Below are 12,956 nucleotides of genomic sequence, written 5' to 3'. Positions count from 1 at the left end.
AGTGTTTAGTATTAATGATTATGGAGGTAAATGTTCACCTGTTGTTTATAAGAAGTTGAGAAGATTAATGTCAGTAGTCTATAGTGCTCCAGTAGTGTTCTTCCTTCCAAAGAATTGGTTCGAAATTTGACTGTCTTTTCAAGCCAGAGGCATTGGTTCAGAATCAAAATTAAATTTGTTTCCGAGTCTATAGAGTTTTAGAATATGTAAACTACAGTGATTTTGTGGAAGGTCTTAAGAGAACATCTCATTATTTAAACTCCAGCTGCTTAGAGCCCCAACTTTTAGAAGCCCCAATTGTCTAAAAATAGATTTTGAAAACTAGAGAGAAAAAATAAGATTTTTGCTGGCAATATTTTTTTATTTCTCTTTTGTTTCATTTTATCTATATAATTTACCTTGGTCTTTTTTTCCTTTGCTAGGTGGTGTTACTATATTTGTGGCCTTATATGATTATGAAGCTAGAACTACAGAAGATCTTTCATTTAAGAAGGGTGAAAGATTTCAAATAATTAACAATACCTAAGTGTTGAGTATTCTGAGAGGGAGAAATACAGACAGACACTTGTTCTTTACATTGAAACTTATAAGCTAGTTTATGATCCGGAGATAAGCATGACAGGGTATGAATCTCTGACCTCTGTGCTGGATAGATTTAGTTCCTTGAGACACGTGACATAATACTGCCTATAGAAGTTACTACTTTTACAAATTGTGCTGCTGTGGTTCAGCCATAAAGAGTAGAGATTTAAGAATGAAGAGTTGTAGCTAATAAAAAAAATTTTTTTAAATGAAGAGTTACTGAGGGGGCATATGCAAATATATTACTTTAAAAATCTTTTATAAAGAAAATTCTTTGTTCCTATTTAAGTATCCAGATGATTTAAAGATCTTTTTTTTTTTCTAAAAAACAAAGCCAAAAAGTTGAATAAGGAACTTTTGTACTCCCAAATGGACCAAATTAAGTTGCTTTTTCCTTATGTAACTCTCAAGACTTTCTGTCATTTAGTGATCCACATAGAACATTTGATCCTTGTTTTGGAAAACCAGCCCATAATTTCATTAGCAAGCATAAAAATCACTTATAACTTCTTGAAATATATACTTATAGTCCCTTTGATTCCAGTTATGTTTCCCTCTATCCTTGTTTCCATCTGTTACCAGTTATTGTTCCAGAATGTAAAATACGATCATGACTGTCTTGCTTTAAAGCAAGTCAAAAAAAAACAAAACAAAACAAAAAAAAACATGAGTAGCCATCGTTCCCTGAGGATTTATTATGTGTTTCTTCAAATCCTTTTTAACTCTACCAATCAGCCATACTGTAGTAGGTGGAATTTTCTAAGTACACTAGAGTTTCTTGCCCTTTCCATGCCTTCACACATACTACTTTTTTTCTGGAGTGACTGTTTCTCCATTCTCCTCCTTCTCTCCCTTTTTCTGTCCCTTCCTTTGTGCTGGGGATTGAACCCAGGGCCTCCTGTATATTAGACAAGTGTTCTAACATTTATGCTCTACAACCCATGTCCTGCTATATTGTTTCTATTAGGTATTCACATAGCACCTTATGCAGACTTCAGCCCCAGCTTCCAGGGAACTTTTAATTTGTCACTTAGCTTGTCATTCTTTTAGGTTAGTAGTTCTCAACCTGGGGCAAAATTACCTGGGAGATATTTGGCAATGGCTGGAAATATTTTTGGTTGTCATCAGGGTGTTGCTACTGTCATCTACGAAGTAGAGGCCAGTGATATTGGTAAACATCCTACTATGCATGCAGCAAAGATTTATCAAATCCAAAATGTCAGTATTATTGAGGCTGCAAAACCCCACTCTAGACTGAGTTATTTAAATTTAAGGACTGTCTTTTTACCTTTTTTCCACACATCCTGAGTGGCATCTATCACTCAGTAGGTATTCGGTTCATATGAATCAGATTGCTTATCAGGCTCAAATACAATTCTATTTGTATGTTTCAAAATAATTAACATACTAGAAAACCAAAAACCAAATGTACGAGTTTGTAAATGTTTGAATTACCAAAGGGCTTTCCATTTCAGTTTTTGAGAGCAAAATCAATGAATATTTTTAAGATTTTGGTCTAAAAAATACATTTAATCTTTTTTTTTAATTTTTTTTTTGTCAATGGTGCCTCACACATGCTAGGCAAGCGCTCTGCCACTGAGCCACAACCCTATCCCTACACTTAATTTTAAGTAGTGAATGTCATGTACATCATCCTTATTAGAGACTAATATTTGTTCTTTTCATATTACTTTTGTAACAGTCAAGGTTTTTATACCACAAACCATATAGTTCTCATATTCTGAATTATGACTTAATTTGAGTATATTGAATTATTTTTAGATAACATTTTTCTAGAAATTGAGCTTTTTATTATTGTTTATTATTAATTGCTTTTCTATAAGGAGTGCCCAGGCCTCATAATTTTTTTTTCTAAAATGACTAAAACAAGAACATTATAATTTTGTGTACTGTTAAAAAGAAAAGCATTCAACAACAACAAAGAACTATTGATATGTGCTAAAACATAGATTAACCTTGAAAAAAATATATGCTGAGTGAAAAGCCAGTCACAAAAGACCACATAAATCATTTCATTTATATGAAATGCCCACAATATTCATATCCATAGAGATGGACAGCAGTTAAGTGGTTGCCAATAGTGGAAGGGGTTGGAGGTGATTACTCATAAGTATTGGGGTTCTTTTTGTGGTGGTAAAAAATATTCTAAAATTTATTATGAAATGGCTATACAGCTCTATGAATATATTAAAAACCACTAAGTTTGTACCTTAAATTGGGGAGTATTATGGTAAGCAAATTATCTCAAGCTCTTAAGAAATTCAGACAAAGATGAATAATTTGAAAGTTTATTCAAAACTACTTAGTTCAGTATAGTTTATTGTCTTAGGTTGAAAAAATTATGAAGAGGAATAAAAGATACTATAATTGAATTTTTAGTGTATGGTGTTTGGGGCTTTTGTTGTTGATTTATTGTAGTAGTATGTAATTATACTTTTGCTTAGTCTTAATTTCTTTAATTCATTTAACTTATTTTTAAAATGTTGTTCTTTTACAATGTTGAGTTTAATTCTTGATCAAGTGAATGCATAAGTAGAAAAATGGAAGTTATATCTCTCATTTACTTGTAATAAGAAAGTGCAATATATTATACGTTGTGGTAATTGTTGTTTTATGTGTTTCAGGGAAGGAGACTGGTGGGAAGCAAGATCAATTGCTACAGGAAAGAATGGTTACATCCCTAGCAATTATGTAGCGCCTGCAGATTCCATTCAGGCAGAAGAGTATGGCAGTACTTCATATTTTATTGATTATTTTGATTTTTAAAATGTTTTAATGCACATTCTACTTAGCCACAATTTTACACACACACAATTACATACCAGTCTTAATACAGCTAATGTATCATTAATAGATGTTACTTGAGAATTCATAATTAATGCTGTAGTATCTGCTTAGATTGGTATCCTGAGTAAATCTTAATCATATTTTTATGCCTTGTCTTTTTCCTTTAGTTTTCCACTTAGTTTTTAAAATTATCTAGTCCTTTTCATATTCTGCAGACTTTCTTCAAAATGTACCTCAGAGAGGAGATTATTTCAGTGTTTAACTACTTGATTTAGGTATTTGCATTGTGGTTATGTAGGACAGTATCCTTGTCTTCTACAAAGCATACACTGAAGTATTTAGGGTAATGATTCAGCATTTTGGCAACATTCAGTCAGTTCAAAGGGGAAAAAAGATGTGAACACATGCACCCAACATATAAAGGAAGGTGGGAAATAAAGAATATAACAAAGTGAAATATTAACAGCTGGGGAACTTGGGAGTTCTGTGTACTATTCTTACAACTTCTAAAATGTTAGAAGTCAGTTTCAATAACATATTACTTTTTTGGTCCAACTAGTTGTTCTGGAATCCATAAATAATAACCTCTTTTTCATATTACAACAGTTAACACAGCGTCTTGCATATAGCTAGGGGTTATCAATACTTGTTTGTTTTATTAACATTTGCCTCAATTACTATTTTTACTATAACATTTGTTACTTTTGTTCTTTTGCCTTCTTCACTGTTCTGTGAGTCTTTTCATAGCAAAGATTGTCGTTTTTATTCATTAAACTTTATTAAATCAAACTCATATGAAATTAGAGTTCCTCATAATTTGAATATTATATACTTAGATCTTATCAATACAGGTGATCACATGTTATCAGAGAACAACTTCTGTTCTTCCTACCTGTATGTGTCACTGACAGAAAAGATCTGTTATTTGCTGTCTTTCTCCATTTGCTGTTTCCATGACTGCCAGGTAGAGTTCCAGTGACATGTTGAGTAGTCAGTACATGGAAATACTATCAGATATTTTAACAGTGATATTTGTAAATTCTTCTTTAATAAATAAAAATTTATGTTTTACTATATCCTAAGCATGTTCTGTAGCTATTCTTTGTCAGCTCTCCTATCCCATTTCACTCTTATTTATTTGTGAATATAATTTTTCTGACCTTCAAACCTTCCCAACTCAAAACATCATTAATTTTTTTTCTAGATGGTATTTTGACAAAATGGGGAGAAAAGATGCTGAAAGATTACTTTTGAATCCTGGCAATCAACGAGGTATATTCTTAGTAAGAGAAAGTGAAACCACTAAAGGTATGATTACTATTATATTAATATAAAATTTTGTTTGTCCAGTATTTTAAGAAAGAGATAATAAGCATTTATTTTCTTCCTCCCAGGTGCTTATTTCCTCTCTATTCGTGATTGGGATGAAGTAAGGGGTGACAATGTTAAACACTACAAAATTAGGAAACTTGACAATGATGGCTACTATATAACAACCAGAGCACAATTTGACACTCTGCAGAAATTGGTGAAACACTACACAGCTAAAAATTATTTCCTCATGCTCTGTTGTATGAGAACAAAATTCATGTCCTCATCTCTCTTAAGGGTTAGCATACTACTACTTTATACACAGTATGTGCCCAGTGTATGTTAGTATTCTAGTTTTAAAATGAGAACAGGTAGTTCTTAGTATCTGAATTGGGTTATTGGATAGTGTGCTAAAATTAGACTGTTGTTGAAATTTTTATATCTTACAAGCATAATTTTTACAGTGGAGTTCCATTTCATAATGTACAAATACATTTTGAGGCTGGGTGCAGTGGCACATGCCTTAAATCCCAGCAGTTCCAGAGACTGAGACCAGGAGGATAGTGGGTCCAAAGCCAGCCTCAGCCAAAAGCAAGGCATTAAACAACTCAGTGAGATCCTGTCTCTAAATAAAATACAAAATATGGTGTGTCTCAGTGGTTGAGTGTCCCTGAGTTCATTGCCCAGTACCCCCTCCCCCAAAATATATTATAGAAAATAAATGAAAAACATAAAAGCAAATATTTTATTTATAAACACAGGTAAGTAGCTAAAGCTAAACACTTTGACACAAAAAGCTGTATCACATATCCTCTTGGATTACCTTCCCCTTCAGCGGCTGATCTCCTAAGATTTCCTAGAATATAAACCCAATAAAATATGGTCTGAAGGTATATTTTTCTTAGAAGATTAACCTGTGGCAACTATAGATATTCTTGTCTTTCAAAGATTTTGGAAATATTCAACTGTGGAGTCTTATGTCTCAGAATTTTTCATTATCAATTCATTATGTAAATGCATCTAAGTCTTTAAATTATTAGTACTGGAGGAGGGAAAGTTTCCATAGTAATATCTTCTTCAATGACAGGTAACTATAAACTGAGTCTACCAAGTCAATCAGCAGTCTTGACATCAATCAAATATGTTACCAAGCAGTGCCAACACATAATTGCCCTTGCTAGAATAGAAAATTTGTGTGGTTTGTAACCATTCTTGATGAGAATGGGAGGAAACATGTCTCATTTACAATAAGAAAGACTGTATGAGAAAGATGCACAGATCAAGCCATTATAAATCTAAAGTTCCTTACATTGTGGCTCTCCTATTCAAAATTCAGTTAACTAAGTGAATTTTTTCCTGCTGGGAACAATGGTGTGCATAGCTGTAATCCCCATGGCTTGGGAGGCTGAGGCAGGAGGATTGCTGGTTTGAAGCCACCCTCAGCAATTTATTATGGCCTTAAGCAATTTAGCAAGATCTTGTTTCAGAATATAAAAGGGCTAGGGATGTGACTCAGTGGTAAAGTGCTGGGTTCAATCTCCAGGAAAAAAAACAACAACAAAAAAAAGAAATAACAATTAATAAAAGCATTCTCTTAGGGATCAAATAAATCCCATTTATTAAATCAGAAATTTGGAGGTAGACAGACCTGGCTTTGAATCCCATCACTTATTAACTGTGGGACCTTGAGAAAGTTTCCTAAATTTTCCAAGCCTCATTTTTATGAGCAATTTATAAAGAGCCAAATTAACATAATAGCTAGAGCATAAGTATTCAGTAAACAATAACATAAAAATATATTTAACGAAATGTTTCACTTCTTATATGTGGGTTTTTTTTTTTACTTCTTGTAAACAACTTCCTTTTTGTTTTTAGAGAAAAACTTATGACAGTTTTTCTATAATTTATGAGCCCTTTTTAAGCATTTATATACTCTGTAGCTTAATTTTTATACATAATTCATTTTACATTGTAGTTTTATTCATTTATCTAGAACATGCTGATGGTTTACGCCACAAGTTAACAACCGTGTGTCCAACTGCGAAACCCCAGACTCAAGGTCTAGCAAAAGATGCTTGGGAAATCCCTCGAGAATCTTTGCGACTAGAGGTTAAACTAGGACAAGGATGTTTTGGTGAAGTGTGGATGGGTAAGAAGCCTGAATTTTTGGTTTTTGTCAATTTTTAGCCACAGATTAAAGTGCCGCAATTTTATTACAAAAATATATATATAATATTAAATATGTAATATAATTGCTATTCATTGAAATTTGTTCTAAAATCCCTTAAAATATTGATTAAAATAGTAAGAGGTATTGTTTCTCTAGGAACATGGAATGGAACCACAAAAGTAGATATCAAAACACTAAAACCAGGTACAATGATGCCAGAAGCTTTTCTTCAAGAAGCTCAGATAATGAAAAAAATTAAGACACGATAGATAAACTTGTTCCACTCTATGCTGTTGTTTCTGAAGAACCAATTTACATTATCACTGAATTTATGTCAAAAGGTAAGTGTATATTAGTATCTTTTGGAATATTCATGTTGGTAACTTCTTTACAAAAAAAATCATTCATTTCAGTTTTTATAAAAATGGAGTCTTATTGCATAGTACTTTCTAATTTATGATTATTTTTGGAAGCATTTGAAAATAGAAATGGGACATTTTGGTTTTGTTTTTGTTGTTTGCTAGTCTGGGGATTGAACTCGGGAATGCTCTACCACTAGAGTTATATTACCAGCACCCCCCCACACACCCTTTTTTTAAAATTTTCTTTCTTTCTCTGTCTGTCTCTCTCTTTTTTTTTTTTTTTAATTGAGACAGGGTTTCACTAGGTTGTCCAGGCTGGCCTTGAACTTGCCATCCTCCTGTCTGAGCCTCCCAAATTGCTAGGATTACAGGCATGTGCCACCATGACCAAAAAATGTGACACTTTGTTAATGAAATAGTGGTTAGTTCCAGTTATTCCGGAGGATTTACAAAGTTTTAAAGGATGCCTAGGCAGTTTGAATTTATTTTGAAAGTAGGTGTTTTATTTTTAAATATGTTTTTTAGTTGTAGATGGACACTCAGCACCACATAAAAATAAATGAAAGTAGATTTGACTGAAGAAAAAAACAAAATATACAACAAAATATACAAACTGAGTTAAAATGATAAAATCAGAATGATATTCAGGTAGTACTGAAGCAAAGAAAAAAGGTAAAATTAAAGGAAATTTGTTTTAATGTAAACACAGTCTGTATACTCAGGACTCCTAGAAACTTCTTTTCTCCACTACTGTCAACTGCAGTTTCTCCATCTTTCAAACACAGACCACAAGGTGAGATCTTCTGTAACAGAGCTAGTTATGGCCAAGAAAAAGAGAAAAGAAAGTTGATGTTCTTTCCTCTTCATCCCTAGGCTACTGATGCTTTAGAAGAAGGACGAGTAAATCTGCAAGTATGCTTACTGGCTCAATTTTTACCCATTTGAATTTGATCTTTTTTTTTTCTTTTAAGTTGTAGATGGACACAATATTTTTATTTTATTTATGTATTTTCGTGTGGTGCTGAGGATCGAACAAAGTGCCTCACATGTGCTAGCAAGCACTCTACCACTAAGCCATAACCCCAGCCCTTGATCTATTTTTAAAGTTATTTTATTTTTTTACTCTCTTGAATCAAACTAAATAACTGCACAGGTTATGTTACCCTCTCCATAGTCTACCTTGACCAATGATATAGTTCCCTCTAGTGGTAACAAGGGCAACAACAAGATACATATTTACTATAGGATTTTTTTTTTTTCTCAAAAGGGACTGAAACAAACTGACATAGCCTGTTAATTGATAGTCAGAACATACCTAAACCCAATAATTCATGGCTCTCTTTGGGAAGAGTTTCTACTGTAAACAGCTTCCAAGTATACCTTTTCAAAGAGTACTCTGGTTGAACTAGAAGACAAAGGAGAAAGGGATAAGGAAGAAATTTAAATCAAGACATTGCTAACAAAAGAAATATAATGGAAGTAAAGCTAATGGTTCATTTATCTCTGTATTACTTTACAAATTATTTAATTTTGAGAACATGTTAGAATTCTGTGTTGTCAGATCACTAGTTTAGGATTATTTCTAGGTAAGAGGTTAAGAATACAAGATAACAAAAGTCCTTTCTAGTTTTGAAACTCAGAAATTCCCCATTTTGGTTTTTAGCTTAGCAGTTGGCCCCTATAATACATCCAGACTCATTGCCTTATGTGCTCCAGTGTAAACCCACTGTTTTGGACAGATAGATTGTTTTCATTCCTTGCTTCCATTACTTGGAATTTCTTTTTCCTATCTCCTGGCCATTTGTTACATTCAGTTGTAATTTCTCTTTGTCTCCTTGAGCTTGGAGCCATTCCTCTGACTTTCTGTTTCACAGCATTGTTGTTTAAGAAAACAATCCAATTTTATGTTTTATAAAATAAATCTTAGTTTGGATTTGTCTGATGGTTTCTCTTTATTAAATTGAAGCATGTGTATGTTTTTAACTAGTGATAGAGAGAGGCAACAAATAGACATTTCTTCCTGGCTTTTCACTTTGCTGTATTCATAGTATATTGCTTTTCCATTAATAATTTCTGCTAAAATTAAGAGACATTGGTCAAGCCAGCACTTCCACAGCAGCTCATTTAGTTATAACCATATCTGAATTCTTGAATCATATTGATTTAAAATGTTATATTTTTTGAGGGCTGTGGCTGTGGCTCAGTGATAGAGTGTTTGCCTGGTACATGTGAAGCTTTGGGTTCGATCCTCAGAACCACATAAAAATAAATAAAATAAAGTCCATCAACAACCGAAAAAATATTTTTTAAAAAATATATTTTGGGATATAAAACTTAGAATCTTGATCAAAGCAGAAAAGAATGACACCAATTTGATGACATTTTCTGTAGGGAAAGGGAAAATGGTACATTTTTCCTTTTTTTCATGTGTTATAAAGAGAATAAATTTCAGTTTAGGGGTCTTTTCTAGAATCTTTGAGGTAATTATTCAGAAATTTCAAAACTACAAAAGAAACTTTTTTTAAAATAAAAAGTTGAGAAATTTTGTTAGAGTTTGGTTATTTGGGGGAAGAGGAATATTTATGTCAATCTTAATGTAAAATCTACTTATTTTCCTTGGATATTTCACTGTCCCTTACAGGAAGTTTATTAGATTTCCTTAAGGAAGAAGATGGAAAATATTTGAAACTTCCACAGCTGGTCGATATGGCTGCTCAGGTATTTGCATATAGATATATCAACTTGAATTGAAAGTTAACATTTAAAATGTAGAATAATCTTACCTAAATAATACGGTTTATGTAGAAAAGTAAAGGAATTTTAGAACAGAAAGGAACTTTGGAGATAATCCAGCATTAGCTCCTAGTATTACAAATAATATAGTATCTAAAGACCAGAGGGATTTAAAATTTACAAAACTTGTTCATAGCAGAACATATTAAACTAGCTATGGAACTCCCAGTTCAGTGCTATCCCATATATTATGACCCTTTAGAAAGCATTTTCACAGATACAAAATCTATTTATATTTCAACAGATAAATCTGAGAAAATTAAAATGGCTGGGCATGGTAGCTCATGTCTGTAATCCCAGTAACTCCCAAGGCTGAGGCAGGAAGATTACAAGATCCAGGCCAGCCTTAGCAATTAAGTGAACCTCTCAGCAACTTAGTGAGACCCAGTCTCAAAATGAAAAAATTAAAAGGATTCAGGGAATGTAGCTCAGTGGTAAATTGCCCTGGGTTAAATCTCCAGTACAAAAAAAAAGGAAGAAAATTAAAATGGATGATTAGTCTTCCAAAGAAAATATTAAAAATCTAAAGTGTATGCTGAATTTTTTATTTACTATGGTCCTAAATAAAAATTAAAATGGCAATATGCTGTTAATAATGAGTCTTTTGAGCTGGGGTTATGGCTCAGCGTTAGAGTGCTTGCCTAGCACATGCAAGGCCCTGGGTTCAATCCTAAGCACCACATAAAAATAAATAAATAAAGGTACTGTGTCCATCTACAACTTAAAAAAAAAGTAAAAAACATCTAAATATCATGCTCCTTACCAAAAAAATATATATTAAAAAAAAAAGAATGAGTCTCTTTAGGCTAGACAGAGTAGTACACACATAATCCCATTGAATCAGGAGGCCAAGGCAGGAAGATAACAAGTTTAAAGCCAACCTCAAAAGCTTAGGGAAACCCAATCTCAAAATAAAAGGGTCTAGGGATTGTAGCTCAATGGTTAATATGCACTCCTGGATTCAGTCCCTGGAACCCCCCCCCCCCAAAAAAAAAACTTTTTTAACTCTACTGAATTTTTTCTTTTATTAAAGTGTAATGTTTCTATTCAAATATATTATAGGTGTTTGAAGGGCCTTTTATTGAACTCAGTTGACATAACTGGTAATGCAGCTTTTACTTCTCAGTGAGCTTCCACATGGCCACAGAATCTGGCAGTTTAGAGGAACTTTATACAGAGGAACTATACATATAACACTGGCATATGCCAGGCCTTGAGGTCAAAATTCTAGATACTCTGTGTTAGGGTATCTGAACCTTTTTTTTTAAGTCAGGTACATGTTTTAGGTTTTAGGAGCCATATACAATCTCTGTCAGACCCCATCCTCCTCCTCCTTACAACTTTTTAAAAATAGAAAAACCATTTTTAGTTCTCGGGCAATATAAAAACAGTTTGCAGGCCACGTTAGGCTGCAAGCTCATTTACTGTTTTTCACCTGTGCTTAGAGGACATCTTAGGCTGTGCCTGATGCGAACTTTGATAGACTTTTATCCAGAAGTTTTAAATAACCCTGTGACTTATCTTTTCTTCCAACCACTGACACGGGAAGACATTAGGACATTGAGCTGCTAATGGTTACTAGATACACTGAGTGGTACCCTCAAAAAAGGTGTTAGATTTTTGGTGGTTGTGCTGGGGATGTGTCCAATTTTTAAAAGCTGGATTTAGCCTGCATTTTAATTATAGTGTTTTCTATTTTACCTACTAGCTCCTAAGTAATATGCCTGTTACTATCATCTCCTTTTGAGATATATGATTTTCCAGTGATCTATTAAACATTAACCAAAATTATCTTCTCCCTGGTTCCTTCTGCATCATGTTTTGTATGTATCTGTTTTTTCCTTTCCAAGATTGCTGATGGTATGGCATATATTGAAAGAATGAACTATATTCACCGAGATCTTCGAGCTGCTAATATTCTTGTAGAAGAAAATCTTGTGTGTAAAATAGCAGATTTTGGTTTAGCAAGATTAATTGAAGACAATGAATACACGGCAAGACAAGGTAAGAGTACTTTTATTTAAATGCTTGTAATCTATTGTCCTTTGTTTTTTTCTCACTTAAAACTCTTTTCAATAGGCAGTTTTATAGAGTAAGAATAATTACAGGTCCATCAGCAACCCACATAGGACTCTTAGATCCCCACCCATGCAGGAAACCTGGTGGTCACTGTCCCACAGGATCCTCAGCCATCACTCCTGTGTAGACCCCCATTATCAATGTGGGCTCCCCCAGTGTCCCTATAGGAACACTACAATCACTGCCATAGCTCCATACATGTGGTAGCCTGCACCTGGGGACACTGGACAGGGTCTGGAGACAGCTGCCAGTACATCTAGATCTCTGAACATGCCACCGAATGCCACTACCAGGCCAGACACAACCAACACCCTATCTCTGAAAGCAGTTGCCTCCAACTTGGGACACATTTGATGCCATCTTTAATAAAGGCAACTCCTAGCTTGGGACACAGGCTGGGGCCTAGAAGCAATATCAAGGTACCTAGAATCCCAAAATCTCCCCTCTCCCAAGCAGCTGCTAACCCCGCACAGTGCTTGCAGCCACACAGCAGGTCCATAGCTTACAGAGCCTGGTACTGCTCTGTTCAACATCTCTCTCTCCACAACAGGGAAGCAGTCCCCAGGGCACAGTCCATAAGATCTCTGGAGAATGGAGATTCTGATTGGGAAGTAGAAAGGGGCAAATGAAAAAGAGTCCAGAGACTAAATTAGAGGCCAGGAATTGTGAGGTCTCCAGGTGGGCCCAAGACGAGATCCTTGGGGTGCAGTCTCCCATGTGGATTGACAAGTGCTACACCATTTCCAGGAACTCCATCCCAAGACCAACCCTCCCACCCTAATAACCTTCACCATCCTGAGGGTGGAGACACCAGTAAACAACCCCAACTTGTAGAAGAGAAAAGAAGCAGA

This window comes from Ictidomys tridecemlineatus, chromosome 12 (assembly GCF_052094955.1).
Source record: "Ictidomys tridecemlineatus isolate mIctTri1 chromosome 12, mIctTri1.hap1, whole genome shotgun sequence".
Taxonomy (NCBI): domain Eukaryota; kingdom Metazoa; phylum Chordata; class Mammalia; order Rodentia; family Sciuridae; genus Ictidomys; species Ictidomys tridecemlineatus.
The sequence above is the reverse complement of the archived record's forward strand: the minus strand, read 5'-3'. Positions refer to the sequence as shown.